Source organism: Capra hircus, unplaced genomic scaffold (assembly GCF_001704415.2).
Source record: "Capra hircus breed San Clemente unplaced genomic scaffold, ASM170441v1, whole genome shotgun sequence".
NCBI lineage: Eukaryota > Metazoa > Chordata > Mammalia > Artiodactyla > Bovidae > Capra > Capra hircus.
The window spans coordinates 170,834-178,047 of NW_017189641.1; the positions used below are offsets into that span (position 1 = coordinate 170,834).

Here is a 7,214-nt window from a genome sequence, read left to right on the forward strand (position 1 = left end):
CAAGAGAGCTCCAGGAAAACATCTATTTCTGCTTTATTGATTATGCCAAAGCCTTTGACTGTGTGGATCACAATAAACTGTGGAAAATTCTGAAAGAGATGGGAATCCCAGACCACCTGACCTGCCTCTTGAGAAATCTGTATGCACGTCAGGAAGCAACAATTAGAACTGGACATGGAACAACAGACTGGTTCCAAATAGGAAAAGGAGTACGTCAAGACTGTATATTGTCACCCTGCTTAGTTAAGTTATATGCAGAGTATATCATGAGAAACGCTGGACTGGAAGAAACACAAGTTGGAAGGATGATTGCTGGGAGAAATATCAATAACCTCTTATATGCAGATGACAGCACCCTTATGGCAGAAAGTGAAGAGGAACTAAAAAGTCTCTTGATGAAAGTGAAAGAGGAGAGTGAAAAAGTTGGCTTAAAGCTCAACACTCAGAAAACGAAGATCATGGCATCCGGTCCCATCACTTGATGGGAAATAGATGGGGAAACAGTGGAAACAGTGTCAGACTTTATTTTTGGGGGGCTCCAAAATCACTGCGGATGGTGACTGCAGCCATGAAATTAAAAGATGCTTACTCCTTGGAAGAAAAGTTATGACCAACCTAGATAGCATATTCAAAAGCAGAGACATTACTTTGCCGACTAAGGTCCGTCTAATCAAAGCTATGGTTTTACCTGTGGTCATGTATGGATGTGAGAGATGTACTGTGAACAAGGCTGAGCCCTGAAGAATTGATGCATTTGAACTGTGGTGTTGGAGAAGACTCTTGAGAGTCCCTTGGACTGCAGGGAGATCCAACCAGTCCATTCTGAAGATCAGCCCTGGGATTACTTTGGAAGGAATGATGCCAAAGCTGAAACTCTAGTACTTTGGCCACCTCATGCGAAGTGTTGCCTCATTGGAAAAGACTCTGATGCTAAGAGAGATTGTGGGCAGGAGGTGAAGCGGATGACAGAGGATTAAATGGCTAGATGGCATCACTGACTCGATGGACATGGGTCTGAGTGAACTCCGGGAGTTAGTGATGGACAGGGAGGCCTGGCGTGCTGGGATTCATGGGGTCGCAAAAATTTGGACAACTGAGCAACTGAAGTGAAATGAAGCCCAGAGATATCCAAAACCCACCACCTGAAATGATCCTCTCGTCAGAGGGAAAAGACTCAGTTCCACCACCCTGAATGCAGTTATCAGTCCTTCCCACCATGAAGCCTACACAGGCTACTGGAGTAACGTTACCCACCACGGCAGAGATCAAATAAACACTGTAAGTTAGACAAACTGAAAAAAAGGAAAAATATCTTGCAGACAAAGTAGAAAGGCAAAAATATACAACACCAAATAAACGTAGAGGAAACATGCAATCTACCTGAAAAAAAAAAAATCAGGGTAATGATAGTAAAAATGATTCAAAATCTTGACAATAGAATGGATAACATACATGAAATGATTAACAAGGACCTAGAAGAACTAAAGAACCAACTGTGATGAACACAATAACTGAAATTTAAAATACACAGGAAAGAATCAAGGGCTTCCCTGGTAGTTCAGCTGGTAAAGAATCCACCTGCAATGCAGGAGACCTGGGTTCAGTCCCTGGGTTGAGAAGGTCCCCTAGAGGAGGCCATGCAACCCACTCCAGTATTCTTGCCTGGAGAATCCATATGGACAGAGGAGACTGGTGGGCTGGAGTCCATGAGGTCGTGAAGAGTCAGGTACACCTGAGCAACTAAGCCCAGCACAGCAGAGAAGGAATCAAAAGCAGCCTAATAGAGAAGGATGGAGAAGTGAGCTGGAAGATAAAATGGTGGTAATAACTGTTGAAGGGCAGAATAGAGAAAAAGAATGAAAAGAATTGAGGACCGACTCAGAGACCTCTGGGACTCACTTAACACATCAAAATCTGAAATGTAGAAAAGAAGAAGAGAAAGAGTCTAAGAAAATATTTGAAGTTATTACAGTCACCCAAGTCTAGGAAGTGAAGAGAGTCCCATACAGGATACACAAAATAAGAAACATGCTAAAACACATATTAATCAAATTAACAAAATTAAACACACAGAAAAATATTAAAACCAACAAGGGAAAAGCAACAAATAACATACAAGAGAGCTCCCACAAAGTTAAGGGCTCGTCTTTCAGCAGAAGCTCTGCAGGCCAGAAGGGAGAGGCAGAATATATTTAAGGTAATGGAAGGGGAAAATCTACAACCAAGAATAATCAGCAAGGATCTCATTTAGCTTCAATGAAGAAATCACTAACCTTAAAGACAAGCAAAAGTTAAGAGAATTCAGTACCACCAAACCAGCTTTACAACAAATGCTAAAGGAATTTCTCTAGGCAGGAAATACCAGAGAAGGAAAGGATTAAAAAAAAAAAAAAAAACACACAGGATCTGAAGATGGCTGGCATTGAAAGGTGATACAATCACTCTTGATCTGGTTTCTCTGGGTCTGGCATCTGAGAGGTTCTGATGGAGTAAAGGTACTTCTTTCTGCTACTCTCTTGAGATATCTTGATTGCAGGTCTAGACATCCAGGAATTAGAGACACTGAAACTGAGTGATGGGACAAGTGACTGCTCAAGGGGCAGCAGAGCCAGATCCAGAGTCATCTTGTAGCCCTCATTTAGATTGAACTTAGTTTCAGTCAAGTGCTTAGGTTTGTGCCTTGCACAAATTTCAGATCAAGTTGGTGGAGTAGGAAGATCCTGCACTCACTTCCTCCCAGGGACACAACAAAACTACAACCATATATAGAACCACTGTCTCTGAGAACTGACCCAAAGACTAGCACAACAGATTTTCTACAACTAAGGGTATAAGGAAAAGGCCACATTGAGAAAAGTAGGAGGTACAGAGTCCTGGTCTAGTGAGAACCACCCACCTCCCCACATACATTCCTGTGGGGCAATCCACAAAGAGGAGAGATACCACAACTGCAGAGGTATCCCCTGAGGACCAGGGGTTCAACTCCCACATCAGACTGGGGAACCTGCACTGGGAAGCTGAGCCTCCATAAGAGCTGGCTCTGAAAACCAGCAGGACTTGCATCTGGGGGAGCCTAGGGGTTGTGGGAAAGGGAAAGGACTTCACTCTTAAAAGACTCATGTAGAAACTCACTCACTCCAAAGCCCATTACAGAGGGAGCAGCTTGAAAAGTGCCTGGGCCATACAAGAAGGAGAGTCATTGAGTAATTTCAGGTCTTGCAACAGAGGGGCAGGGGTCCAGCGGAACTTTAGGGATGGAAGTACTGGCAGACATCATTTGTTTTTACTTTCTTTCCACTTAGCTGGCCTGGTGCTGGTGAGCACCATTTCTATCAGTTTCCATCAGCCTAAATAACATTGATATTGCCCTGCCCCTGCTTTCCCCTGAGAACTCAAGAGACCAGGCCTATGCACCAGCACCCCCTCCTGCAGCAGTTTCAGCCAGATCCTGTAGATATTTGGACTTGGAACCAGCTCAACCTACTAAGGCCATCTGCAGTGGTCACATCCAAGTCTGCCTGGGGACCAAGCTCACCCAGCAGCACACCTGCCACAATTGCTGTCCACCCATCACAGGAGGGCACATGCAGCCCACAGAGGGGATACCCCTGGGATGCCTGGCTCTGTTGACCAGGAGATATTGTGCCACTATACCCTATAGGACACCTCCTACATAAGACTAGCACCATTCTTTCAAGGCGGGGTGACAAATGAAGCTGATATATGTAGAAGCAAACGAGTTAGGAAAAATGAAGGGATTACAGAATATCTTTAAAACACGAGGAGATATCAGAAAAACAACTAAATGAAGAGGAGATAAGAGATTTATCAGAGAAAGAATTCAGAGTAACACTAGTAAAGATGTTCATCAGAATCAGACTCAATAGAAAACTGAATGAATTTGATGAGAGAATCAATGAAAGTCTAGGCAAATTGTAAGCCTCCTTCAGCAAAGGGCTAGAAACTATAAAGAAAGATTTATAACTTTTGAGTTCATTTACTGAAACAAAAAATACACTAGTGGAAACCAGCAGGAGGTCAGAGAATGTAAAAAAACAAATCAGTGATCTGGGTGACAAGAGTAGTAAAAGTCACTCAATCAGAATAGCAGAAAGAAAAGAGAATAAAACAGTAAAAATTAAGAATAGGTCCCATGAGGGTTCGGTTGCTCAGGCAAGGGAAAGAACAGCCATGGTCAGGTAGACCAGCTTCCAGACTCCTCTCCCCACTCCCAGCACGTGCCCACTCTACTGCCAGGGTGCCCCAAAGGAAGGTCAGCTCTGCATCAGGAGCAGCGGAGGTGCCCAAGAGGAGACCTGGGAGGTTGTCAACTAAATCTGCTCCTGTCAAAGTGGAAACAAAGCCAAAGAAGGTAGCAGGAAAGGATAAACCTTCTGACAGAAAAGTACAAACAAAAGGGGAAAAGGGAGCAATGGGAAAACAGGTCGAAGTGGCCAACCAAGAGACTGAAGATTTACTTGCATCAAATGGAGAGATTGAAAAGAAGGAGAGCCCAGCCTCTGATGGAGCAGGAAAGAAAGAAGTTATCGGTGATTAATATCACACACTCGAGTCTATCAGGGGTCCCTGTGTACTTTCTTGTACAATCCAGAGGAATATTTTATCAATTATTTTGTAAATGCAATTTTTTTAGTAGCTCTAGTAGTATTTTTAAGAAGGTGGAAATCCTACCACATACGTTATAAAGTGCAAGTGTGTGTGTGTTTTTTTTTTTTTTAATTTAACTGGAGCATAGTTGATTTACACCATTGGAATCAGTAGTGCAAAAAAAAAAGCACACTAAAACAATTAATAAACTGGTAATAGGATTATGCATATCAAAATTACCTTAAATGTATATGGATTAAATGCTCCAATCAAAAGACACAAACTGGATGAATGGATACAAAGACAGTTCAGTTCAGTCACTCAGTCGTGTCTGACTCTTTGCGACTCCATGAATCGCAGCATGCCAGGCCTCCCTGTTCACTCAGACTCATGTCCATCAAGTCAGTGATGCCATCCACCCATCTCATCCTCTGTCGTCCCCTTCTCCTCCTGCCCCTAATCCCTCCCAGCATCAGAGTCTTTTCCAATAAGTCAACTCTTCACATGAGGTGGCCAAAGTACTGGAGTTTCAGCTTTAGCATCATTCCTTCCAAAGAAATCCCAGGGTTGATCTCCTTCAGAATGGACTGGTTGGATCTCCTTGCAGTCTAAGGGACTCTCAAGAGTCTTCTCCAACACCACAGTTCAAACACATTAATTCTTCTGTGCTCAGCTTTCTTCACAGTCCAACTCTCACATCCATACATGACTACTGGAAAAACCATAGCCTTGACTAGACGGACCTTAGTCAGAAAAGTAATATCTCTGCTTTTGAATATGCTATCTAGGTTGGTCATAACTTTTCTTCCAAGGAGTAAGCGTCTTTTAATGTCATGGCTGCAGTCACCATCTGCAGTGATTTTGGAGCCCCCCAAAAATGAAGTCTGACACTGTTTCCACTGTTTCCCTATCTATTTCCCATGAAGTGATGGCACCAGATGCCATGATTTTCATTTTCTGAATGTTGAGCTTTAAGCCAACTTTTTCACTCTCCTCTTTCACTTTCATCAAGAGACTTTTTAGTTCTTCTTCACTTTCTGCCATAAAGGTGGTGTCATCTGCATATCTGAGATTATTGATATTTCCTGCAGCAATCTTGATTCCAGCTTGTGTTTCTTCCAGTCCAGCGTTTCTCATGATGTACTCTGCATAGAAGTTAAATAAGCAGGGTGACAATATACAGCCTTGACGTACTCCTTTTCCTATTTGGAACCCGTCAGTCGTTCCATGTCTAGTTCTAACTGTTGCTTCCTGACCTGCATACAGATTTCTCAAGAGGTAGGTCAGGTGGTCTGGTATTCCCATCTCTTTCAGAATTTTCCACAGTGTATGGTGATCCACACAGTCAAAGGCTTTGGCATAATCAATAAAGCAGAAATAGATGTTTTCCTGGAGCTCTCTTGCTTTTTCCATGATCCAGTGGATGTTGGCAATTTGATCTCTGGTTCTTTTTCCTTTTCTAAAGCCAGCTTGAACATCTGGAAGTTCACAGTTCACGTATTACTGAAGCTGGGCTTGGAGAATTTTGAGCATTACTTTACTAGCATGTGAGATGAGTGCAATTGTGAGGTAGTTTGAGTATTCTTTGGCATTGCCTTTCTTTGGGATTAGAATGAAAACTGACCTTTTCCAGTCCTGTGGCCACTGCTGAGTTTTCCAAATTTGCAGGCATATTGAGTGCAGCACTTTCACAGCATCATCTTTCAGGATTTGAAATAGCTCTACTGTAATTCCATCACCTCCATTAGCTTTGTTTGTAGTGATGCTTTCTAAGGCCCACTTGACTTCACATTCCAAGATGTCGAGCTCTAGATGAGTGATCACCCCATCATGATTATCTGGGTCATAAGGCTCTTTTTTGCACAGTTCTTCTGTGTATTCTTGCCACCTCTTCTTAATATCTTCTGCTTCTGTTAGGTCCATAGGATTTCTGTCCTTTATCAAGCCCATCTTTGCATGAAATGTTCCCTTGATATCTCTAATTTTCTTGAAGAGATCTCTAGTCTTTCCCATTCTGTTGTTTTCCTCTATTTCTTTGCATTGATCACTGAAGAAGGCTTTCTTATCTCTCCTTGCTGTTCTTTGAAACTCTGCATTCACATGCTTATATCTTTCCTTTTCTCACTTGCTTTTTGCTTCTCTTCTTTTCATAGCTATTTGTAAGGCCTCCCCAGACAGCAATTTTGCTTTTTTGCATTTCTTTTCCAAACAAGATATGTTTGTAAATATGATACCTACAAGAGGCTCACATCAGACCTAAAGACACATAAGAATGAAAGTGAGGGGATGGAAAGAGTTGTTCCACACAAATGGAAATCAAAAGAAAGCCAGAGTAGCAATACTCACGTCAGGCAATGTAGACTTTATAATAAATAATATATTACAAGAAACAAGAAGGACACTACATAATACTCAAGGGATTAATCCAAGAAAAGGACATAACAATTGTAAATATTTTATGGAGCACTTCAATACATAAAGTGAAACTGAAAGTGGAAGTCACTCAGTCGTGTCCGACTCTTTGTAACCCAATGGGCTATACATTCCATGGAGTTCTCCAGGCCAGGATACTGCAGTGGGTAACCTTTCCCTTCTCCAGGGGATCT

The 7,214-nt window shown here is 42.3% G+C and overlaps 1 pseudogene; it reads left to right on the forward strand.

Annotated features, from left to right (window-relative positions):
- Window positions 1-4,153: 4,153 nt before the first annotated feature.
- Window positions 4,154-4,558, forward strand: LOC102172611 (annotated as a pseudogene).
- Window positions 4,559-7,214: the final 2,656 nt, after the last annotated feature.